This window comes from Hemiscyllium ocellatum, chromosome 19 (genome assembly GCF_020745735.1).
Source record: "Hemiscyllium ocellatum isolate sHemOce1 chromosome 19, sHemOce1.pat.X.cur, whole genome shotgun sequence".
In the NCBI taxonomy this organism is placed as follows: domain Eukaryota; kingdom Metazoa; phylum Chordata; class Chondrichthyes; order Orectolobiformes; family Hemiscylliidae; genus Hemiscyllium; species Hemiscyllium ocellatum.
The window spans coordinates 56,484,673-56,511,451 of NC_083419.1; the positions used below are offsets into that span (position 1 = coordinate 56,484,673).

A 26,779-nucleotide genomic window follows, 5' to 3' on the forward strand; every position below is an offset into this window, starting at 1 on the left:
CATTTGCCTGTCCAGTGACGACTTAACTGTATTTAAACTTGGCGAATCTACTACCGATGCAGGCAAACCATTCCATACCCTCACTACTCTCCGAGTAAAGAAACTACTTCTGACATCTGTCTTATACCTATCTCCCCTCACTTTAAAGTTGTGTCCCCAAGTGTTTGCCGTCCCCATACTTGGAAAAAGGCTCTCCCTGTCCACCCTATCTAACCCTCTGATTATCTTGTATGTCTCTATTAAGTCACCTCTCAACCTTCTTCTCTCTAACAAGAACAGCCTCAAGGCCCTCAGCCTTTCTTTGCAAGACATTCCTTCCATACCAGGCAACATCCTAGTAAATTCTCTCTGCACCCTTCCCAAAGCTTCCACTTCTTCTTGTAAATGTGGTGACCAGAACTGTATACAATACTCCAAGTGTGGCCGTACCAGAGCTTTGTACAGATGCAGCATAACCTCCTGGTTCCGGAACTCAATCCCTCTATTAATAAAGACCAAAACACTGTATGCCTCCTTAACAACCCTGTCAATCTGGTTGGCAACTTTCAGGGATCTGTGTACATGGACACTGACATCTCTCTGCTCATCTGCACTCCCAAGAATCCTACCATTAGCCCAGTACTTTGCATTCCGATTATTCCGGCCAAATTGTATCACCTCACACTTGTCCACATTAAACTCCATTTGTCACCTCTCAGCCCAGCTCTGCATCCTAATTATGTCTCTCTGCAACCTACTACGTCCTTCATCATTATCCACAACTCTACCGACCTTAGTGTCGTCCGCAAATTTATTAACTAGCCCATCTAAGCCCTCATCCAGGTAACTTATAAAAATGACGAACAGCAGTGGACCCAACACCGACCCTTGCCGTATGCTGCTAGTAACTGGACACCAAGATTAACATGTTCCAAGAACTACAACCCTCTGTTTTCTTTCAGCAAGCCAATTACTGATCCAAACTGCTATGTCTCCCACAATCCCATTCCTCCGCTTTTTGTATATTAGTCAACTGTAGGGAACCTTATCAAACACCTTACTGAAATCCATATACAACACAACAACCTGTTTACTCTCATCTACCTGTTTGGTCACTTTGTCAAAAAACTCAATGAGATTCGTTAGGCACAACCTACCCTTCACAAAACCGTGTTGACTGCCCCGATCAGATTATTCTTTTCTAGATGGTTATAAATCCTATCTCTTATAACCTTTTCCAACACTTCACCAACAATTGAAGTGAGACTCACTGGTCTGTAATTACCAGGGTTGTCTCTACTACCCATTTTGACATTGTCTCTACTACCCTTTTTGAACAAGGGAACCACATTTGCTATCCTCCAGTCTCTCATGTGGAGAGAGAAACAGAGATAACATCTCACCATCCAGTTAACGCTTCTTCAGAATGCCAGTTTGCAGTTCACTCCAGTCATCTTATATAACAAGCACACCCCAAGGGAAAATCAATGCCAGTGTTTAAAGGTTGAAGCACATACAAGTACTTTTTCACATCTCTCCTCTCTCATGAGATTCCGGGAAAGCCACCTTTGAGCAAACCTTATTAGTGTTACCTTTGGCTGAAGATCAGTTTTTACATTGTGAAAAACTGAACTTTTTTTGAAAAACATTAGGTGGGTAAATCCATAACTTACTGTACATATTGTTTGGTGATGGGATTTGGAACAAAAAAAATGAAATAAATCCACAGAAAACTTTAAATTGGAATACCGTGCTCGCTTTTGGGTTGCATACTCCAGAAAGGACATTGAAGTCCAATAAGAGTAGAAGTCAGATTCACCAGGATGGTGGCTGGTATGAAGATATACAAGTATTAAGGAAGACTCTCTGTTTTTACTAGATCATGGGAAATTGTGAGATGATTTGCAAAAGAAACTAACTTTTTATAAAGGATAGGCCATAGTAACTAGCAATTCAAGGTCCTCATCAGAATAGCCCCTTGAGCGTGTTACATCATTTGATTAGTCCATAGTTAATCTGCATCTCAAATATTTTAACATTTAATCCCTATTCCTCGCCACTCTTCCCTAATAAAGGTCAGTTGGTCTCAAGTCTTAATCATGATAATTAACCTTAAATGCATATTCTGAGGTGCAGATGCGGAACTGAGGTGTATTAATTGACTTTAGATCACTGGAGTAACCCAATGATCACAGTCTACCAATCCTTACTCTGTCTCATACACCTAATTAGCAACGTGAGTCACAATGTTACTTCAAATTTAATGTGCCCGTAATCTCATATAAAAGCCTTATCGTCTGCCTTGCAGAAATTCATATGCATTAACAACTATAGACACTATCGTATCTACATGCTAGTAACCTGAACTTAATTCAACTAGATGTCCTATATGCTGAAAATGTGTTGCTGGAAATGCGCAGCAGGTCAGGCAACATCCAAGGAACAGGGGAATCGACGTTTCGGGCATAAGACCTTCTTCAGGAAACATCGATTCTCCTGTTCCTTGGATGCTGCCTGACCTGCTGCGCATTTCCAGCAACACATTTTCAGCTCTGATCTCCAGCATCTGCAGTCCTCACTTTCTCTTAGATGTCATATATGACCTATTATCGACTGATAATTATCCAATTACTCAGACTACCTCTAATGATAACTGATCTCTTTCTGTAGGTTTTCAGACAGAGAGCTGGTAAACATTTAAAGGGAAAGGATTGTGAGCTTGTATTGCTCGAGTCGATGACTGCAGAAGGTACTGGGCCAACATTTACCAACTACTTGCATTTCCACATTATCTTTAAGGTATTGAGTTCATGGCGTTTCACAGGAACATCAGTAAGCACAATTTCAAATGCACTTCAGAACTGATTGAAGGGAAAGATAATAAAGGGATATGGAAACAGAGGCAGTTCAGCAGATAAGGACTTTTTTTAATAGCGATAAACACCAATATGGTATGGTTGGTTAGGCCAAACATCCTGTTCTGTGTTGTAATTACCATGTAATTCTTGGCTACCTTTTCTTTCCAGCATTAATCTCTCAAGGTAACTGAGTGACGGTTGTCTGAAAGTAAATTGACCACTACAGAAAATCCTCTGAAAATAACAGGAATACATAATATATGTTGAGTACTCCACCGGTACAATTTATCAAACTTGTAGTCACATACGAGCAAAGCAAGTTTGTTTGATTCAACACTCAAACTTTCATTACTAAATTACAATAATCATACAAAACATCCATCAAACACCAATGTCTAGTTGTACACATTCTTCAATTCATTAGCTTTTCAAACGCATCCCCAAAATCAACTAAATTTCTTCTCTGTTAAAAAGACAGCAGCACAAACCTCTTGTAACTTTCCAGCAAAGCAGGTTTTTTGTTAACCTGTGGCCTTGCAGGAATAATAGATCATAGAAGAGCTTAGAACATTATAGCGCAGTCCAGGTCCTTTGGCCCTCGATGTTGCACCACCCTGTGAAACCAATCTGAAGCCCAACTAACCTACACTATTCCATTCTCGTCTATATGCCTATCCAATGACTATTTAAATGCGCTTAAAGTTGGCGAATCTACTACGGTGCAGGCAGTGCATTCCATGCTCCTACTACTGAATAAAGAAACTACCTGACATCTGTCCTATATCTATCCCTCCTCAATTTGACGCTATGCCCCCTTGTGCCATCCATCACTATCCAAGGAAAAAGGCTCTCACTGCCCTCCCGATCTAACCCTCTGATTATCTCACACGTGTCAATTAAGTCACCTCTCAAGCTTCTTCTCTCTAACAAAAACAACTTAAAATCTCTCAACCTTTCCTCGTAAGACTCTCCCTTCATACCAGGCAACATCCTAGTAAATCTCCTCTGAACCCTTTCCAAAGCTTCCACATCCTTCCTATAATGTGATGACCAGAACTGCACACAATACTCCAAGTGCAGCCGCACGAGAGTTTGAGACAGCTGCAGCATGACCTCATGGTTCCCAAATTTGATCCGTCTACCAATAAAAGCTAACACACCATATGCCTCCTTAACAGCCCTATCAACCTGGGTGGCAACTTTGAGGGATCTATGTACATGGACACCGAAATCTCTCTGCTTATTGACACTACCAAGAATCGTACTGTTTACCCAGTACTCTGCATTCCTGGTACTCCTTCCAAAGTGAATCATCTCTCAATTTTCTGCATTACAAATCCATTTGCCACCTCTCAGCCCAGTTCTGTCCCTGTGTAACCTATAACATCCTTCAGCACTATCCACAACTGTGCCAACCTTAGCGTTGTCTGTAAGTTTATGAACCCATCCTTCTATGCCCTCTTCCAGGTCATTTATAAAAAGTGACAAACAGCAGTGGACCAAAAACAAATCCTTGCAGTACACCACCAGTAACTGAACTCCAGGATGAACATTTCCCATCAATCACCATCCTCTCTCTTCTTTCAGCTAGCCAATTTCTTATCCAAACCGCTAAATCACCCTCAATCCTATGCCTCCATATTTTGTGCAATAGCCTGCCGTGGGGAACCTTATCAAACACTTTACTAAAATCCATATACACATCAACTGCTTTACCTTCATCCGCCTGTTTGGTCACCTTCTCGAAGAACTCAATAAGGTTTGTGAGGCACGACCTATCCTTCACGAAACTGTGTTGACTATCCCGAATCAACTTATTCCGATCAAGATGATTATAAATTCTCTCTCTTATAACCTTTTCCAACACTTTACCCACAATCAAACTAAGGCTCAGTGGTCTATAATTACCAGGGTTGTCTCTACTCCCCTTCTTGAACAAGGGAACATTTGCTATCTCCAGTCTTCTGGAACTATTCCTGTAGACAATGACGACATAAAGATCAAAGCCAAAGGCTCAGCAATCTCCTCCCTGGCTTCCCAGAGAATCCTAGGATAGATCCCATCTTGTCCTGGGGACTTATCTATTTTTACATTTTCCAGAATTTTGAACATCTACTTCCTTGTGAACCTCAATCTCATCTAGTCTAGTAGCCTGTTTCTCAGTATTCTCTTTGACAATTTTTCTTTTTCCAGTGTGAATACTTAAAGCTAACCAGAAAGACAAAGGGCGCACTATTCTTTCACTTTATTAACATGGGAGTCGGTCATCTTAGTTGTCTGGATGGCTAGGGAAATATTGCAGATGATGCCAATCATGCAAGTTCAATCCCCATACAGGCTGGAATTGTCATGGTGAGCTGCCTCCATGCCTTGCCCTTCAAGTTATATAAGCATTCAATTCCCTCTAATGGAGAAAAATATGTATGGTCACTCTACATATGAGCTATAGGTAATTATCCTATATAAAGAACTGAGCAGAAAAACACGAGAGAACAACAACCATGTGAAATGCCAAGTTGTGATACATTCCAGTAGGTTGTCACGCTAAGTTTGAGAGTTAACTTACAACTCCTTGACAAAAAGCAGTAAGTATAGATGAAAAGAAGATTAATACATCATGCTAGAGAGACAATGGTAACTTGTGAAGAAGTCTCTGTTCCAAATGCTCCAAGTAATAAATAACATTAGCTCTTCAAGCAAGTTCTTTTTCACAGGATCATACAGCACACAGAGCACTTGTTGGGCCCATCATGTCAGTGCTAACTCCAAGAAAAAAATTTCTACTTTGTCCATCAAGCAAATTGGCTAGGATGAGGGGAATATCTGGCGATCATTCTACAACAGAATTGAAAAGACTATAAATTTTACAAAATTTGTAATCAAAACCCTGTTTTCTGGCATTTGTCCAATAACAGGACTGGATGAGGCTGTTACATGTCACATTATTTGACTAATACTACCAGTACGAAAATGAAACCCAGCCACTTTGGCTGTTTTCTTACTCTCAAATTAAAATTAATACAATGCCTCCTTTGTTGATAATCTACTGGGCAAAATCACTGCAATGTGGTAAGAAGCCATATTCACCATAGGGTGGATTTCAGATCTCAGTCTGTTTTTACTGAACTGATCTCAGCTGGGACAGTTACCTCACCTCACAAAGAAAAATCCATTAAGCTGAAATTCATTGTCAGCTAGAGTTCTGTTGATGGTAGTCTCAACTCTGAGTCATGAGGCTCCAAGTTTAAGCCTCACTTCAATAAGGAGCACAAAAGTCAAGGCTGACACTCCAGTGCAGCAGTTACAAACTAGTGCACTAATCCAGGTGCCATCTTTCAGATGTGAAATTAAACTGAGACCCATCTAGCTATTCAGATAGTATAAAAAGTCATATGGCACCATCAAAAAGAACTGCAGCAAGATTATCCCTAATAACTGAGCCAATATTCATCATGTAGCCAATGTCACAGAAACCAGCATCACCTTACCTGTTATTTCCCTGTCCGAAAAGCAGGACAGGCCCAGCAGAAACAGCAGTATTCAATCAGGACGGATTATCTGGAGTCTCACCACTGATTCCAAACTCTAAGTAGTATTATGAAATTATGTCAAACATGGACTAGTAACTCTCCTACTAATTACTACCTATTGAACTCACTCAGTTATTGACAAAGAAAGCAAATATCATTTAGATGAAGCAGAAAGAGGCAAAAACACAGAGTACTCTGGGTTATGACTTTAATGTTCATTATTAAGAATCGCAAAACTACTGACCCCAAACTGGTTGAGTCCTAAAGGACATAGCTGCAATAGTACGTGGTGGACTTCTCACCCTCACTAATCTACCTGTTGCAGACGCATCTCTTCATGAAAATAAAATTGGGAATGACCACTGCACAGTCCTTGTGAAAATGAAGGCCCATCTTCACACTGAGCACACCCTCCATAGACCAATTCAGTTTCTGGTCAAAAGTAACTCGAGGGTGCTAACAGTGGGGAACCTAATGATGAGTATGCCATTGAGTGCTATGGGGTGATGACTCAATATCCCTGCTTCAGTATCTCTGGAGTCATAAACAGTGCTCAAAATTGTGTTATCATCATTGAATATGTCCACTTCTGACCTTATGACAGAAGGAAGATCATTGATGAAGAATTTGATGATGTTTGAGCCTAACACTATACCCTAAGGGACACTTGCAAAGAGGTGCTGGAGTTGAGAAGACTGACCTTCAACTATCCTCCTTCGTGTTAGGTATCACTCCAAAGAGCAAAGAGTTTTCCTCATTTCCACTGACTCAAATTTTCTCAGGGCTCCTTGAAAGCACACTTGAGAAAACACAGCCTTGATAACCAGGGCAGTCACTCTCACCTTTCCCCTCGAGTTCAGCTCTTTTGTCCAACAAAGGCTGTAATGAGGTCAGAAGCTGAGCAGCCTTAGTGCAATTCAAACTGAACATCATTAAGCAGTAATAAGTGTTGACTGATCGTACTGTTAATGACCCTTCTATCACTTTACTGGTGAAACATGATATATGGGAACGCCACTATCTGCACGTTCCCCTCCAAGCCACTCATCATCCTGACTTGGAATGATATTACTATTGCAGTGTTGTCCATCCCTCAATAAACAACATTACGGGTGTACTTGACCACATGCACCACAGTAGCACAGTACCCCACCTTCTCAAAGGCAATTAGAAATGGGCTACAAATGCCATGCTTGCCAGCAATATCCACATCCCATGAAAGAATAAAAAACATTTTTAATTCAAAATGACTAGAACATATTATTGTCATTATCACTGTCTGTAGAAATCTGTTATGTGCAAATAGTCTGCTGTGTTTCCCAAGTTCCTGTATTGGAGTTATAGAGATGTACAGCACGGAAGTAGACCCTTCAATCCAACTCATCCATGTTAACCAGATATCCCAACCCAATCTAGTCCCACCTTCCAGCACCTAGCCCATATCTCTCCAAACCTTTCCTATTCATATACCCATCCAGATGCCTTTTAAATGTTGCAATTGTACCAGCCTCCACAACTTCCTCTGGTAAGATTAGAGTGGTGCTGGAAAAGCACAGCAGGTCAGGCAGCACCCGAGGTGCAGGAAAATCGACATTTTGGGCAGGAGCCCCTCATCAGGATTGGCTCATTGATCAGGAAAAAGACCTTGTCTATCTACCCTATCCATGCCCCTCATGATTTTATAAACCTCTCTAAGGTCACGCCCCCAGCCACCGACGCTCCAGGGAAAACAGCCCGACCCTATTCAACCTCTCCCTATAGCTCAAATCCTCCAACATCCTTGAAAATCTTTTCTGAACTCTTTCGTGTTTCACAAAATCCTTCTGATAGGAAGGAGACCAGAACTGCAAGCAATATTCCAAAGGTAACCGACCCAATGTTCTGTACAGCCATAACGCGACCTCCCAATTCCTTTACTTAATACTCTCATCAATAAAGGAAAGCATACCAAACACCTTCTTCACTATCCCATCTACCAGCAACTCTACTTTCAAGGAGCTATGAATCTGCACTCCAAGGTCTCTTTGTTGAGCAGCACTCCCTGGGACCTTACCATAAGTCCTGCTAAGATTTGCTTTCCCAAAATTCAGCACCTCGCATTCATCTAAATTAAACTCCATCTGCCACTCCTCAGTCCATTGGCTCATCTGATCAAGTTCCCATTGTAATCCAAGATAACCTTCTTCACTATCCACTACATCTCCAATGTAACTATACCTCTTATGCTCACATCCAAATCATTTATATAAATGATGAAAAGTAGTGGATCCAGCACCGATCCTTGTGGCACTCCACAGGTCACAGGCCTCCAGACTGAAAAACAACCCTCCACCACCACCTTCTGTCTTCTACCTTTGAGCCAGTTCTGTATCCAAATGGTGAGTTCTCCCTGCATTCCATGAGAACTAACCTTGCTAACCAGTCTCCTATGGGGAACCTTGTCGAATGCCTTACTGAAGTCCACATTCGTGATGAAGGGCTTTTGCGCAAAACGTCAATTTTTCCACTTCTTGAATGCTGACAGACCTGCTGTGCTTTTCCAGTACTACTCTAATGTTGATTCCATATAGATCACGTCTACCACTCTGCCCTCATTAATCCTCTTTGTTACTTCTTCAAAAAACTCAATCAAGTTTGTAAGACATGATTTCCCATGCACTATGCCATGTTGACTATCCCTAATCAGTCCTTGCCTTTCCAAATACATGTACGTCCTGTTCCTCAGGATTCCCTCCAATAATGTGCCCACCAACGACATCAGGCTCACTGGTCTATAGCTCTCTGGCTTCTCCTTACCACCTTTCTTAAATAGTGGCACCACATTATCCAGCCTACAGTCTTCCGGCACTTCACCATATTCGATGACACAAATATCTTAGCAAGGGGCCCAGTAATCACTTCCCTAGCTCCCCACAGAGTTTTAAGGTATACCTGATCAGGTCCTGGGGATTTATCCACCTTCATGCGTTTCAAGACATGCAGTTCTTCCTACCTGTAATATGGACATTTTAAGATGTTACCATCTATTTCCCTACATTCTATATCTTCCATGTCCTTTCTCACAGTAAATACTGATTCAAAATACTTGTTTAGTACCTCCCCCATCTCCTGCTCCACACAAAGGCCACCTTGCTGATCTTTGAGGGGCCCTATTCTCTCCCTAGTTATCCTTTTGTCCTTAATGTATTTGTAAAAAGCCTCTAGATTCTTTTTAACTCTATTTGCCAAAGCTATCTCATGTCCCCCTTCTGCCCTCCTGATTTCCCTCTCAAGTGTACCCCTACTGCCTTTATACTATAAGTATTCACTCAATCTATCTTGTCTATACTTGGCATATGCTTCCTTCTTTTCCTTAGCCAACCCTCTTTTCTTTAGTCATCCAGCATTCTCTATACCTACAAGCCTTTGTTACAATAAAGAAAAACAGCCTGTATTCCACTAGTTAAAACGTGTTTTGAGATGTTTGATGGCTGTGTAAAGTACTATATAAATGCAAGTTATTCTTACTTTTGTGCTTTTAATTCTAACAATTACAAACCTCCCAACTGCACTGTGTGTGAAAGCATATCTGTCCACATATATAAATGTACACATCAAATTAAGGCAGGAGTACATTGGTACTGATTATTTTCAACCAAGAACACCAGTCTGTCACAAAATGGATTTTTGAAAATGTTCCTAGTTTGGAGACCCCTTGGTCTCTGTCAACAGGGATGGAGGTAAGAATGATTGCTCCCAATATGATGATTCTGAGGGACACACACCATAATGCAGTGAATGCTTTACTGAAAAGCTTGTTACCTAATTCCATGCCATCAAGTTTTCTGTAATTTCACCAGCCTATAATATCACAGGATACCAAAGATTTTACGCACAATGTTGTGACAGATGACATGGTGCCAAGAACAATAGATGACATGCTTCCAACATCAGATATTATTTCATTACTGCAGCCACATGTGGGTATATACAACAAGGGAACAACACAAAGAATTGCTTGAAGTACTCAGCTGTTGGTACCTGCAGAATATACTCAAGCCAAATCTTCAGAAATAAGGAGGGAGAAAAATTGCTAAACAAGGGAGCATCTGTTATATCTTTAAAAACAAAGCTTGTGCTGGCAAAATAAATCATTTTGCACATATGGTCAGCAGAAGACAAATATTATATCTGGCATATTAGAGTCTGGCAGTCAATCTCCCTAAATGCATAGTATAGCCAACCTGTGTCAGCCTTGCCTAACGGTCTCCTGACTATTGAAGTCAGAAAGCCGATGGTTGAGAATAGTTCAGAGATTTCAGCATGTAATCTGGATAAAGAAATAGAAACAGGAGTAGGCCATTTGGCTCCTTGGGCCTGATCTGCCATTCCACAGGGTCATAGCTGATCCAATATTCCACATATCCACTCTTCTGCCATTTCCCTATAAACCTTGATTCTCTTACTGATCAAAAATCTATCTAAAAGATCATAAGAAATATGAACGGGAATAAGGATCATTTAGATCCACATATGCTTCAAACAGCAGCAAAAAAAAATCACCTGCTGTTCATTTTATCTTTCCACCTGTTATGCCCCAATTAGCTGCCACTACTATCCAGGTTACAACAATGGCAAAGAGAGATCTTTTGATTCAGTGGTAATGTCCCCGCTTCTGGACCAAGACGTTGTCTTACCACCTCCAGTGGTATGCAATAACATCTTTGAACAGATTGATTAGAGAATATCTACAACAGTGGCTACACAGCAGCACTCCTTAGAGAATTACTCTGGGGCATTCTGCCAATGTGAAAACAAATCAAAATTCTTTCTTCTTTACAAGCACTGTAACACACCCCACTTCCCAGTGTTCTTGCTTAAAACTTTCCTAAAATTACTTTGCCTTTTTCCATTCTATTTAGACCCTGATTTGACTGGGCGGAGATTCAATAGTTAACAGAAGGTAAATGACTAAAATCTGGTTATGCAGTCAAAAATCTATATTTGTGAAGGTGAACAATGACATGACTTTTCACAATCATCCAGTTAATTATAGTATAAAGGGCAAATAACTGAGGGAATCCAGGACCTGTTGATTGGCTGCACTCCATATTAGATATACAAGAGCAAACCACTGCAGGTGTTGGAATCTGTAGTGAAAACAAATGCTGAAGATCACAGAGAGTCAGACAGCATCCATAGACAGCGAGAGAGCAAGCTAACGTTTCCAGTCTAGAAAACTCTTCACCAGAGTGAAAGTGAAGTGTGAAGGGGACAGCTGTTATGCGAAAGTTTTTTTTGGGGGGGGGGGGGAATAGTGGGTGCTGTTGGAGAAAATATGCTGGTAGTTCATATTAAATCGGAATGTGGGAATGGCAGAACAATGGTTTCACACCTGCCAACAAAGACAATAAGTGGAATGGGAGGAGCGGAAAACATCATGACAAACTAAAAAGAAAGGGAAGAAATAGGATTTGGTTCACAATATTGAGTTCAATACCTTTTAAATTAAGTCCAGAAGTGCCTAGACAGAAGATGAGATGTTGTTTCTCTGGTTTGCACTGTGATTCACTGTAACACTGCAGCGTGCAGAGGGCAGACAGTGGGCAGGATGCTGTGTTGAAATGATTGGCCACTGCAAAGTTGGGGTCCCTGCTTGTGCACAGACTGAAGATGTTTCACAAAACAGTCATCCAGTCTGTGTTTGGTTTCTCAAATGTAGAGTAGACCACATTAGGTGCAGTGAAAACAATACACAAGTTTGGAGAAGGTACAGATGAAATGCTGCTTCACCTGGAAAGACTGTTTAGACCCTTGGATGGTGAGCAGGGAGATGGTAAAGGGTCAGGTGTTGCAGCTTCTGCGGTTGCATGGGAAGGTATGTGTTTTGGGGGGGGGGGGGGGGGGGGGGGGGGGGGGGTTGGTGGACAAAGGGAACCTGGTCACTCTTAATGCCTGCCCCTTTATGTGGAATGATCCTTGTTCCAGTCTTACATATGTGCGCCCCCTCCCCCCCTACACAGCTCTTTTTTCAGAACATTGATAACTGCTTCAGTGGTGCTTCATGCTCCCGCCATGATATTGAAAATTTCATTGACTTTGCCTCCAATTTTCACCCCACTATAACTTTCACATCATCCATTTTCGACACTTCCCTTGAAGTCTCCATTTCGGGGAATAAACTGTCCAGTGCCATCCACTACAAAGCCACTCAATCCCAAAGCTACCTTCACTATAGCTCGTCATATCCCATGTTCTGCAAGGACTCCATCCCATTCCCCCAGTTTCTTCGCCTGTGTCACATTTGTTCGGATGATGTCTTATTTCAAAACAGAGCTGTTGACATGGCTTGCTTGTTCCATTACTATGGTTGCCCACCAACTGTGGTTGACAGGGCCCTCAACTTCATCCAAACAATCACCCATGCTTTCATCCTTGCCCCTTTCCATCACTCATAATAATGTGATTGGGTTCCTCTTGTCTTTACTTTTCATCCCACCAGTCTTCGCATTCAAACGATCATTCTCCGCTATTTTAGACAACTCCAGCAAAACACCACCACTAAACACATCTTCCCCTCAATACACAGCTGCATTTCGCAGGGATCATTTCCTCAGAGACACCCTAGCACATTTCACAACCATCAATATTACCCTCCCATGTAACTGCAAAAAGTGCAACACCTGCCTCTTCACCACCTCCCTGCTCACCATTCAAGGGCCTAAACAGTCTTTCCAGATGAAACAGCATTTCACATGTTCCACCTCCAATGTAGTGTACTGTATTTGCTGCACCCAAGGTGGTCAACTCTACATTTGAGAAACCAAACACAGACTAGGTGACTGTTTTGTGGAACACCTCCAGTCTGTGCGCAAGTAGGACTCTGACTTTCCCACAGCCAGTCATTTTAATGCAGTGTTCAGCTTGCATGCCCACTTGTCTGTCCTCAGCTTCCTCCACAGCGCAAACTAGAAGAACAAATATCTCATCTTCAGACTAGGCACTTTACAGCCTTTTGAATTTAATACGAAGTTCAACACCTTTAAATTGTGAACCAACTCCCATTTCTTCCCTTTCTTTTAGCTTGTTATCATGTCCCTCCTCCCCCCATTCTACTTACTGTCCTTTCAAATCTGACAGGACTGTCAACCACAGTTCTGCCATTCTCGCATTCCGATCACTTAATCTGAACTATCAACATCTTTTCTCCATCAGCACCCGACATCCACAACCTCCCACCTCCCCCTTCCAAATTATTGCATAAATGCTGTCCCCCTCAACACTTCACTTCTGCTTCGATAAGAATCATCTAGACTCAAAACGTAAGCTTGCCCACTCTCCACGAATGCTGCATGACTCACTGTGATCTCCCCATATTTGTTGTTTTCAGTACAGGCTGTTCTGCTATAACACGTGTTTCGTTAAAGCAAATTCGCTGTAATGCGATTGAAGTATTGGAGACACTGTTTCTAAAGCACAAACTCTTAAAATGTCCGTTGGCTGCAATGCGATCACATCAACAATTTAAGTGTGGTTTCTAAAGCACAATTTTTTCGACAACTTGGGTTTGCACAAGAATGCAAACAATGCATTATCGAAGAACTACTTGTAGATATTAGATATTCAAGTTCAGACTCCTGACAGTGAAAAATTAGCTTTCAAAGTAAGAGTGAAAACAGGGAACTACTAACCTGGCTAGCCTTACATCAATATATCTGTAGTCTGAAACATGTTAGAATCTACTGTAAAGGATGGAAAAAATGGACACCTGATTGACAATAATCTGATTAGGCATACTCAGTATGGATTTGCGAACTAGAAATCACTTTTGACAAACTTCTTGGAGTGTTTGACAAAAGTGATAAGGAGAGTTGATGGATGGAATCAACTCAGATTTCCAAAAGACTTTTAATAAAGTTAACCAAAGGAGGCTGATTGGAAAGGTTAAAACATGAGATAGGAGGTAATATTGTTGTGGTTCTGTTCGCCAAGCTGGAAGTTTTTGTTGCAAACGTTTCATCCCCTGGCTAGGAGACATCATCAGTGCTCTGGAGCCTCCTGCGAAGCACTTCTTTGATGTTTCTTCCGGTATTAATAGTGGTCTCTCCTTGCCGCTTCCGGGTGTCAGTATCAGCTGTCCGCTGTAGTGGTTGGTATACTGGGTCCCAAACGGACCCCACCACCAGGGATATATTTCCCTCTCCTCCCCCTATCATCATTCCGGAAAGACCACTCCCTCCGTGACTCCCTTGTCAGGTCCACACCCCCCCGCCAACCCAACCTGTCCTCCCGGCACCTTCCCCTGCAACTGCAAGAAATGCAAAACTGCACCCACACCTCCCCCTTACTTCCCTCCAAAGCCCCAAGGGATCCTTCCATATCCGCCACAAATTCACCTGCACCTCCACACACATCATTTCTGCATCCACTGCACCCAATGTGGCCTCCTCTATATTGGGGAGACAGGCCGCCTACTTGCGGAACGTTTCAGAGAACACCTCTGGGACACCCGGACCCACCAACCCAACCACCCCATGGCTCGACACTTCAACTCCCCCTCCCACTCCACCAAGGACATGCAGGACCTCCATCGCCAGACCATAGCAACACGACGGCTGGAGGAAGAGCGCATCTTCCACCTAGGAACCCTCCAACCACAAGGGATGAACTCAGATTTCTCCAGTTTCCTCATTTCCCTCCTCCCCTACCTTGTCTCAATCCCAACCCTCGAACTCAACATCACCTTCCTAACCTGCAATCTTCTTCCTGACCTCTCCGCCCCCACCCCTACTCCAGCCTATCACCCTCACCTTAACCTCCTTCCACCTACTGCATTTCCAACGCCCCTCCCCAAGTCCCTCCTCCCTACCTTTTACCTTAGCCTGCTTGGCACACTCTCCTCATTCCTGAAGAAGGGCTCATGCCCGAAATGTCGATTCTCCTGCTCCTTGGATGCTGCCTGACCTGCTGCGCTTTTCCAGGAACACATTTTCAGCTCTGATCTCCAGCATCTGCAGTCCTCACTTTCTCTTAGAAGGTTCCAGTAGAACCTTGGCTAATATTTATTCAGCAATTAACATAACCAAAGATAGAATTCTAGTCATTTATTTCATTACTGTTTCTAGGATCTTGTTGCATACAAACTACATGTTGTTCTTTCACCCTCCACAATACTTTCAAAGTACTTAATTGGTTGTAAAGTGCTTTGGGACCTTTAGGCTTTAAAGGATCCTATATAAATGCTTGTAATTTATTTAATTTCTTTAAAGTTATTTCTGATACCTTGGCGATATTGGTACTAAATTACTTGGTGGTTTTCAATTTGCATGTAGTGAAATCTTTAAAAGCAAACTGAACTACATTGCTCTAGACAGCCAACAAATTTCTGAGCCATCTCGGAATTCAAGAAATATTCCGAAGCAAAACTACTTTTGTTAGTTGCAATAATAAATGCTCTGACGAGGCAGTAACATGAGAAAGTCTGTCAACAAATCACCCTCTTACACGTGTCAGTCTTGTCCCCCACTACTGATCATGCATGAGCACTCCTGGTGCATAGGAGAAGAGAGAATACAACAGAGGCCTTAAGCAAAAGCAGCAGCAACTGAGTACTGCAGTATAAGCGGTGCCACTGTAAGAACTTGGGGCTCAATGGTCTTCAAAATAACACAAGTTCATCAGTCAACAGTCTCGAGTATACCACAAGGTGCTTAATATTCTGGCAACCTCATTACGTGCAAAGGAGAAAGTGAGAACTGCAGACGTCGGTTCTCCTGCTCCTTGGATGCTGCCTGACCTGCTGCGCTTTTCCAGCAACACATTTTCAGCTCATTATGTGCAAATACAGTATTGTGAAAAATTGGAAAACTATAATCTTAATAACTGAATCCTTGATTTTTCCAAGGATTTTGAGGAATGAACCTGGCGATGTAGGAAAGAAAAAAAGAAGTAGGTATAATGGCAGGGGACGAAACGTCTGCAACACAAATTCCCAGCTCGGCAAACAGAACCACAACACGTATAATGGCATTGGATTTTCCAGCACTTGGAGGGACTGTTCTGGCAGTGAAAAGGTGGAAGAGAGAAGAGGGTCATGTGTCATTACAATGCTAAAGGCAGGTCAGTATACAATTTCAACATGCCTCTATTAGGTGTTATTAGAATACTGAAAAAGGGTTGCCAAATAATTTTGCAAGGAGGGACCTCTAAGGTACTGCAATTGCTGACATTTTTTCTCTGAAAGAGCATGTGGGTGTCAAGACAAAACCAGAAAGAAGAACAAGTTGCCAAATTAAAAATAAATCAGTAAACCTTGAAAGTATACAGCAACTACAACCTCTGAAAAGGAGAACAATATATTAACACAGCATGTATCACCTTTATCAGAAGCTGAAGGAAATTAAACCCTTCAGAAAGTCTGATGAAACAAAGAGGAGGGAGAGATGAACATTACAAAGTAGTAAACAATAATGACTGCTGACTCCTGTTACAGGAAGACAATATGTTATAGCTAGTAGGAGAAAAGCTTGAAAGGGATGTGAGCTGATGGATGATGTACAAAGATTGTCCCATTGTGGTAATGAAAAGGTGTCAAATAAACAAAAGAGCAAAGTAAGTAAATGGATGAATGAAATGGCTGCATAGGATATACACACAAATGTTCAAGATGGAGTTCAATGAAGCAGAACAAGAAAAGACAGGGAAATAAAAGCACAGAAATCATCTGTTTGTGTCCCAAGACATGACAATGGCTCAGTTATGGATTCCATGCCCAAACCATCTGCATCTAAGACATGAAGCTGACTCCGTCCCCAGGAATCAATGAGCCCTTGGTGCATCCTGAGCAGCTCATCCTGCTTCTCAGAAAATGGGACAACTCATGAAAATCAAGGGAATGAAACATGCCGTCTGGACCTGGACACTTCTAAAAGAGGAAACAACCTTTCCTCATCTACCTTGTCAAAAACACTAAGAATTTTATGTATTTCAATAAGGTTGCTGATCATTTTCCCAAAGTCCAATTAGTACAAGCCAAACTTACTCAACCTTAGCTTACAGGAAAAGCCCTCCATACTCAGGCCTTCTCTGGATTGCCTCCCATGCCAGTACTTCTTTCCTTCCTTAACATGATCAACATTTTTCAAAATATTCCAGCTGGAGTCTGTCTTATGCCTTGCATGGATTCAGCAAGACCTTCCTATTTTCAAACTCCATTCCCTTTGAAATAAAGGCCAACATTCCATCTGCATTTCCTACTTTTGGAACTTGGAAGTGTGTTTTTCTGTGATTCATGCACTAGGATTTTCAGACCCCTTGTGTTCAGTAATATGCGGTTTTCCCCAATTTAAATAATATTCTGCTCTTCTATTCTCCCTGCCAATTGCATAACATCACATTTTCACACCTTATATTCCATCTCACAAGGTTTTACTGACTCACTTAACGTGTCTATACTCCTCTGCAGGACTCCTTTTATCATTCTCACTAACTTCCTTCCCACTTAAATTTGCATCATCTGTAAACGTGGCAATAGGACTTTCACTTTCCTCACCCAAGTCATTAATGTATATTGTAAATAAAGTGGCCCCAGCACTGTCATAGTGAATGCTTCATTCTACCATGTTATGGTCACTTTTCCCTACAGGATCTTTTACTATGGTATCATTTATTACATCTTATTACACATTAGATCCAAAATACTCTGATCACTGGTTGGATCTGCAGCATATTGTTCTCGGAAATTAGCCTGAATGAATGCAATGCACTCTTCCTAATGGTTACCTCTGACAATCAGATTTACCCAATCTATATGAAGTTTAAAGTCACCTGTAACCAATGCCTACTTTAAAATCCCCTTGTTATCTTCCGATTTGTTCTCTGTCCCACAGAACAGCTGTAAGCAACCTATGGAGTACATCCATCAGTGTCTGCTTCCCCTCATTACTCAACTCTATGCATACGGATTCTACATCATTTGATCCAAGGTCATTATTTGGTAGCGTTCAAACTCCATGTACTAACAAAGCCACCACACTACCTTCCCTTTCTTGTCCAACCTTTTGAAAAGTTATGTACCCCTAAATGTTCAGTTTCCAGCTTTGGTTTCCTTGCAACTGTATTCATCTTTTTAAATTTATTTGTTCTGAATACTCCACACATTCAAAGAAAGAGCCATTAATTTTATCTTTTGTTCACCCTTTGTCCCTATTTGCTAGTGTTTTTTTTATGCTTATATACTCTGGCCCTTCCTGTCCACTTCTGGGTATCACTGTCAAAACAGATGTCCTGCAATGCTGCTGTATCTTTTCTATTTTCAAGCATACATTTGCTTCCTCTCATGACATAACCCCCTCTAATTAGGTTAAAGCCCTACTTGCACTCTTTCATCAGATGTAGACATTGATGTCAAGGCCATCAATTATAGTCCATCCTTACTTGCCCTCGAAAAAGGTGTTGGTTTAGAATTAGTTACTTGCTCCAAAATACCCATCTTTTGGCTTGCTTTAGCAGTAGCTACTGGTTTGTGATATGGTGCAATTATGATTCTAGCAAATGAAGTGTACTAGAATCTTATATTCTATAATTTCACAATAACATAATTCACAATTTCAGTTTGCCCATTTGTTCGTTAAGCTATTTTCGTGTAATCTAAACGATCATTTACAACCATCTGCGGCATATCCTTTAGGGACTGACTATCTTTTTGTAACAACTGGCAACAGTGGTGTAACTTCTCGATATCGAATAACATTTGGAGTCTGACCACTGCCCTTATGGAGGAAAATAGTCAACTTTACAAATGGTTCTTTTAAAACAATTATTCATTTGTTATCACCACAATACATTTTTCATGTTTGAAGTTCCTTTTCAGTCCATCTTTATAACTCAAGAATAACGATAAGAAAATAGTTTCACATGTTCGTAACATTTAGTTGATTGTTAGACCAACATAAACAAATCAAACTTAACTTCAGCTTTAACGATAATTGACATATATACAATGTTACATGGTGGGGTCTAAGTAAAGATTGAAATTAATTGCAAAGCATGGAGAGGGGTTATTATCAGTTTAATTGCTAAAATGAAATTTCAAGAGAGACCTTAGAGTGGCACAGTGAAGCTGGTAAAGAAAAAACAATAGAATTGGCTCAGCGACATAGTTTGAATTGAATACTGATGTGAATTGCAACAGGAATGACCTGTTCTTTGAAAAGAATTTTTGCCAATATGTTTATGTTACAGAGCACTCATTTGTGAAAAAGTTATTGTTTGGTAACCAGATTATTTTAAACTAAAAAACGAGGGAAGAATGAACATTCCTAGTGAACAATGCTACCAAGGTTCAAAACAACAAAAGGATCATGAGATTTACTGAATCTCAGAAATTATGTCAAACTTTTCAAAAGCCCAAAGAAATCTTATGGACAAGGTGTTAAAAGATAGTTAAACACTGAACAGTTCTGCAGAATGTGGAAAAAACAGATTAGAATTCTTTTTTGAAAACTGAAGGAAAAAATTAGTTAGAATAAATAATGATGGCCCTATTTCTACCGAAAGAATTATCGTGAGGCCATCAATGTTCAACGTTAATTAGTAAATTGGGCAGCAATCTATGAAATCTGTAGTCAATGGGAATATCAGGAAGTTGCCATCAGATTTGCTCTGCTCCTTTACAAATTACTCACCCACTATACAATAGAAAAGATTAGGATTTCTTCAGTGGAGTGCTCGTGCATTTTTCATGATTTATGAATATTACTGCCCAAAAATATCTGGTACTAAAATCTTACTTTTTCCAAGGTCACGCTTCCATTCCTTCAGTTCTTTTTTTTAAACTATTGTTGAAGACTTCACAAAATTAAAATAAAACTTTCTTTCTTTTCTTAAAGTCTCTTGCCCTCTACTTTGGTTTCCTGACATGACTTTATATCACTAAATATCCTATTCCTCAATGAGGGAAGAACATATCAATGCAAAGACAAAGTTAAAACATTTATAATCAAGGTCAATCAGAAATGTTGAATGGATGATCCTGTTCAAGGTCTCTGAGGTCCCCAGCATTAAAAGTACTGTTCTTCAGCCAATTCTACTCGTCCACTTAATACCAAAAAACAGGTGAAGGCACTGTATATAGCAAAGGTCATATGTAAACACATTTGGACTACTGTACTGAAGACTTCAGCTCCAGGACTGGTCATGTCCTTAGCCAAGCTGTGCCAATGTCTACAATACTAGAATCTCCCTAACATTGTGGAAAATTGCCCAGAAAGGAATGTCTCGAAATTAGGACAACAAACACTTGCTACACAATGGTAGCATCCCTACCTCTGAGCCAGAAGGCCCTGCATTCATCTCATCTGCTAAAGAATTAAGCCTATGAATTGATCAATTAAAAAATACATGTACCTACAAAGCAGGACAAATTGAATTTGACCAATTGACATTCCATCATTCTAAATCTTAATCATCAGCAAGATAATGGAAATTATCATACTGCACTTGTACACAAACAACCTGCTTACAGATATTAATTTCAGGTTGTCAGAAGACTAAAGGTTTCTGACCTCATTCCAGCCCTGGAGAAGGACAAGAGAAGCAAATGCTTGAGAACACCAACTTCAAGTTTCCCTCTAAGTTACCCACCATCCATACTTGGAAATACATCACTGTTCCTTCATTGGTACTGGTCCAAAAATCCTGGAACTCCCTCCCACAGGTACTGTAGATCTACCTACACCAAACAGATTGTAGGGTTTCAAGAAGGCAGCTCACTACCAGCTCCTTAAGGGCAATTAGGGATGGACGATAAATGCTGGGCGACAGCAAAGCCTAAATCCCCTGAATGAATTTTAAAAAAAGATTGTGATCTCTACCTTCTGGGTGGACAAGAAATTTTATCCCATATTTTACCTTGTCATTATTTTAAAGGAATATATTATTGCCACATCTATTGTCCTAACAAAGTGATATTCTCATCTTATTATCAATAATTTTTCTACATATTGTATGTACAACTGCACACTGGGAAATGCTGCAATCCTTATTTTCAGCCAATATGCGATTATCATAGTGAAGGAATAGGACTGCTCAGAATTGATTCCTGGTTTACAGTTGCCTTGGTTTCTCACTGGAGAGTCAATGTTCTTAAAAAATTAACCCAAAGACCATTTCCAACTAAGCTTGGCACACATTTCTGTTTCCATTAAGAAGAGCCAATGTGTCAGAGTAACCTTTCCATTAATTCTTTCAGTTTTACCATATGTGAAACAACCAGTTACTGGCTGCAGTAAATTATACTTCTGACAGCATGATGTGTTAAACAGAGCAGCACTTTTCAACCACTGCATCAAAACACACTGTCATGCCAACTGTGCCCAAAGTCAGTGACCACACTATCGCATAGACAAAAGAGTACTTTTTTTTCATGAAGACAATTAACAATTAAAATCATAGTGATGGAGAAAAAAATATGGTGATAAGCACTGCACTGACTTCCATTTGAGGGCTCAAAATAGAAGGTACTGCTACACAGGAGGCAGCAGAAGGCGAGAGATAAATGGGTCATTAACCAGAGTCCAAACAACTCTGTTGCATACAGAACTGTGCACACCGCCCACTTGTTGAACCCCGACAAGAAGAGGCCGACATCATCATTCCCAATGATATTCATGGTGTTAGTACTTTCTGTTTTTATTCCACATCACAAAAAGAGAGGAAGAGGAAGAGGAAGAGGCAGGAACCAAGTAAACAAATTCGAGAAATGTAGAGGGGGAGGGAGAGAGACAGCGCCAGAAAATAAATTGCTGCGTACACCAAGTCGGCCGACATTCCTCAAAGACTCGATCAGCAGTAATCTACAATGTGCACAAAACTACACACATCTCTCTTTCTCTCTCTCACACACACACACACACACACTCAACGCTGCTACGGAATTAAACAAATAGAACTGCCTATGTATCTGACTGCTCAGAGCAGAACTGCACAAGGATCTATTGCAGAGCAGAAATCCACTTACTGAGGAATGGGGAGTCAGGCTAAACTGATGGCACAATTTTTGTAAACATGCTGGACTTTTTCAGAACTTGGAACACTTCACATTGCCATGGAGACAGCGAGCAAAACCCAGCTGCAAATCTTTTCGGTAAAAGAGCCACCGTGGGGGTGGGAGGGCAAGGGCTGCACAAAGTAGCGTCGTCTTTAACTCGGAGTGGTGATAATCCAAGACAGGAAATGTCAGCACTGAGCCTGTGCAAAATGGTCGGTTTGACAGGCACTTGTAAAAACAGCGCAAAAAAAAAGTTTCAGGTCCTGCCAATCGGACACCGTGAGTTCAGAGCAAAAACTTGAACCTCTGCCAAGATCAGCAAGCGCAGAATCCTGAGCAGCATTTCCCCACTGTTTACCAGCCATTTATCCAACCGCTGGGTCACAAGAGAAATTTGAAAACACAAACACCAGATGAAGTCTCCCCAGAGTGACCCTCGAGGTCCAACTGATTTGATTTTAACACAGCTGTCGAGTGCAGGAAAGCTAAAGCTAACCCTAACCACCAGAAACCAGGAGCCTTGTGCAATACCACCTCTCTTACAAATCAACACTGTGCCAGCAGCAAAAAAATACAATAATGCCTGAGTCAACATATTTTGTTTTGCCAAGAACAGAATATCTCTAACTCAAAAGCTAAACGTGCGATTTGTCAATGAAAGATTTTCTTACAAAACAAACTAAAAGCTTTCCAATTTCATCATACTCTCCAATATAAATAATCAACATCAGTCTGTTTTAATAAGAGCATACGTAATTGACTTAAAGACCGTTTTTGTAATCACTGCAAAAGCTTTAGATGTTTGAAAAATGAAAAACAATATTATACAGTAAAATAACGCATTAATCATGCAACACTCCTTATTCACTTGCAGTGGCCTTCTTGGTACTGCAATAAACCTTAAATTACTTATTTGCATCTCAGTTTCAGAATACTCCAGCCTGTAGTACACACTTCCTGTATTACAACATTCCTACCTGCCAACTGCGACATGCTTAATGCTGCAGGTGAAATGAACAATAAGTAAAATTCATTGTGGAAGCTTTTAACTCTCACGCAATTCTACTGAAAGTCATTTCATGCAAGCTTCTATAAAGAAAAATCCAGGGTTCTTGCTCAAAATAAACTAAAAAGGATATTTCCGCATCTACCAATTTCTGCTCCTCCTGTTTAGTTTTCGCTTGCTGCTAACAAAATGCTTCTCAGAGCAGTGTCTACATCACATGCACACTGGGTACAACCATTACATTTGGCTCACTTAAAATAGCCTTTGGATTATGTGCCAACATCTTGCGAATGCTTCCCTCTGAAATGGCTACAGGATTACAACAATCGACCAGCCAGCTGTGACTCAGTGGTAACACTCACACCTCTGATTCAAAAAGTTGTCATTTTCAAACCCTAATCCAGCTTCTAAAGCACTAATCCAGCCTAAGACACAAGTGCAGAACTAACTACAGAAAAGCTGTACTAACAGAAGTGCCATATTTTGGATGTCATGTTAAACTAAGGCCCTATTTGCCCTCTCACATGGACTCATAAGATCTCACGATATTATTTCAAAGAGCATCCAGAGAGTTATTCCTGACGCTTGCTCATCCCTCAGGCAATATTATCTGTTCACCTCAGTTGCTCTTAATGAGAACTAACTATGTTAACAATGATGTGGAGGTGTCGATGTTGGACTGGCGTGGACAAAGTTAAAAATCGCACATCAGGTTACAGTCCAACAGGTTTATTTGAAAGTACAGTACAGCTCTGAAAGCTAGTACTTTCAAATAAACCTGCTTGATTATAACCTGTTGTTGTGCGATTTTTAATTGTGTTAATAATGGCTGCCATTGCAACAGGGGCCACACTTCAGAAGTACTTCATTGGCTATGAAGTATTTTGTAAATCCTGTTAGTTCAAAAAGATACTACAGCAACTAAAATGTTTCCTTTTTATTTGTTAGGTTTATCTACATTTGCATGCAGAGTGTTGGGGAAATAAAAACTCAGGCAGAGAAATTCTTGCTGCTATCAGCTATCCAAGCATGCTTGTATATGTCAGGCAAAGGACAGAACTGGGTTTGGATATAATCCACCCGAAGGTTAAGTGGCTGTCAGACACTTATTACTGTTCAAAAACTTAAGGAACAACTACTTAAGCAAAATACCGGAGATTTAACACTCTCGAAAAACTAAACCACAGCAGAACACAAAAGCAAGGAGGGAATTATTAACTTCTCATCCCAGTTTCCAGATCCTTCCATGACCTGCCTTTGATTTCTCTGTAATCTTCTCCAGTCCTGTAGCCCTCTGCCATAGCTGAACTCATCTAATTCTGTATCAACAATTTAATTGCTCCACCAATAATGATTGAATTCAAGCATTTTCACAATTTCCAAACCTCTCTGCCTCCCGGTATCCTTGGACAGGGAACATGCAATGTCTCTTCCCTCTCTTCCTACTTCCCCACTCATTTTTGATAGTTTGCATTGACCTTAAAAAATTTTGCCTTTAAAAATATATAATTGGCTACATGGGTGTTTTATTGGCGGCTGTTAGTGTTTAAAAAAGTAATAGAAACAAATAGTCACAATGATTTTGGAGATGGGAAACTCACTCTGCTGTGCAAGACAGCACTTCTGGGCTTTTTAAAAATATCCTCCATGCCTGGTTCTTGAGGTGCAGTGGTTGAGTCCCTACCTCTGAACCAGGAGAGCTGGGTTCAAGGTCTACTTGCTCCAAAGGTGCGTAATAATATCTCTGAATAGGTCAATTAGAAAAAAAAATAAGAGTTATACAGCAGGAAAACAGAGCCTTCGATCCAACTCCTCCATACCAACCAGATATCCTAAACTGATCTAGTCCCATTTGCCACAATTTTGTCAAAACCCCTCTAAATCTTTCTTATTCCTGTACCCTTCCAGATGTCTTTTAAATGTTGTAATTGTACCAGCCTCCTCCACCACCTCTGGCAGCTCATTCCACAAGCACCAGATCTTAGGTCCCTTTTAAATCTTTCCCCTCTCATCTTAAACCTATGCCCTCTAGTTTTGGACCCCCCTACTCAGGGATAAAAAAGAGTCATTGGCTATCCACCCTATTCATGCTCATGGTTTTATAAACCCCTATACAGTTACCCCTTAACTTCTAATGCTCAAAAATGAAGAAAAATAATCTCTCCGCCTTTCCCTCTTTTCTCCGTTAATACAATCCTCAAAATCTACATCTTTGAAAAAACTTTGGCCTATCCACCCAAAGATAATTTTATGTATCTTGGTGTTAAGTTTGGCTTCATAATTTTCCAGTCAAGCCTCTTGGGATTTATCATTCTATTAAAGGGGCTATATAAATAGAATTTTTGCTATTAGTATTATATAATATGTCACAACACCTTAGTTCGGCTGCACATTTTTGTGTGTACATTTTTGAAAATCCTATAAAAGGTCTGATATAAAAGCAATGAGAAAGAGTCACAGGTACACCAATTTTACAACACAGAAATGAGCTGCTTATCAGTCTCCATCTACCATCCACAAAAGCAACAGTCTAAATTTCGTGGATCCACTCAGTTCACATATATCCTTCCCTCAAGCATGTACCTAACCAATTCTTTTACAATTTGTTTCAATTACTCACTTTGGAAAAGCATTCCATGGTATACACTGTACCATGTATAGTTTCTGCTGCACTCTGTCCTAAACGCTTTAGAACAAAGAAAATTTACAACCCAGGGACAGGTCCTTCAGCCCTCCAAGCCTGAGCCCGTCCAAATCCACTGTCTAAACCTATCACTCAATTGCTAAGCTTCTCCCCACCTACTCATGCATCTGTCTAAACACATCTTAAATGAATCTACCGTGCCTGCTTCTAATACCTCTGCTGGCAATGTGTTCCAAGCACCTAGCACCCTGTGAAAGTACTTTCCACGTGGCTCTCCCCTTAAATTTTTCACCCCTCACTTTGAATGCATGACATTGCGTTATTGAATCCCTCAACCTGCGAAAAAACTTCTCTCTATCCACCCTGTCTATACCCTTCATGATTCTGTAGACCCCAATCAGGTCCCCCGACAATTTATTTTCTTCTAATGAAAACAATCCTAACATATTCAAACTCTCTTTTTCATAGCTACCATCTTCCATACAAGGCAACATCCTTGCAAACCTTCTCTTCATCCTCTCCAGTGCATCCACATCCTTTTAGTAATGTGGCGACCAGAACCATACACAGTATTCTAAATGTGGCTGTTCACATTACCAGTGAGCACTGATGTGAAGTAATCATTGAGAATTTACGTTTAATTTTTTTTCTTGCACTTTATGGCCCTCAGTAAGTGGAAATAGTCTGTACTTTTAGAGTCAGAGTAATACAGCATTATTTTCTGGTTTTTTTATT

The 26,779-nt window shown here is 40.7% G+C and overlaps 1 protein-coding gene across 6 annotated transcripts in view; it reads right to left on the reverse strand.

Annotated features, from left to right (window-relative positions):
- Positions 1 to 26,779, reverse strand: part of LOC132824986 (ataxin-7-like protein 1) — a 243,594-nt gene that overhangs the window by 112,298 nt on the left and 104,517 nt on the right. The window contains exon 1 of one of the 6 annotated variants that reach the window (XM_060839939.1): positions 22,365 to 22,564. The exons of the other annotated variants lie outside the window; for them this stretch is intronic. The gene's annotated coding sequence lies outside the window, so the exon portion shown is untranslated. Of the gene's footprint in view, positions 1 to 22,364; positions 22,565 to 26,779 lie in introns of those variants that run through there. 6 annotated transcript variants of the gene reach the window in all.